We start from the raw sequence: 233 nt of genomic DNA, 5'->3' as shown, positions 1-233 counted from the left end.
CCTTTTGTCCGAGAAAAAAAGACAAAGTTGGGATTAAAATGTCCCTAAATTGCGGGGGGTTCTAAAGCCGTTATCCGGGCCCCGATCCCTGAGACACGGGCCTTATCGCCGCCTTCCCAAAAAGACACACTTAATCTCCTCTTTGTTTTTTTTTCCCGGGCAAGAGGGGGAATTTTTTTAGGAGAGGATCGTTTTTTCGCTCTCATGGCCCCCTCTGGATATGAAAAAAATGC

Source organism: Penaeus monodon, chromosome 28, assembly GCF_015228065.2.
Source record: "Penaeus monodon isolate SGIC_2016 chromosome 28, NSTDA_Pmon_1, whole genome shotgun sequence".
Classification (NCBI taxonomy): Eukaryota; Metazoa; Arthropoda; class Malacostraca; order Decapoda; family Penaeidae; genus Penaeus; species Penaeus monodon.
Note: the sequence above shows the minus strand (reverse complement) of the source record.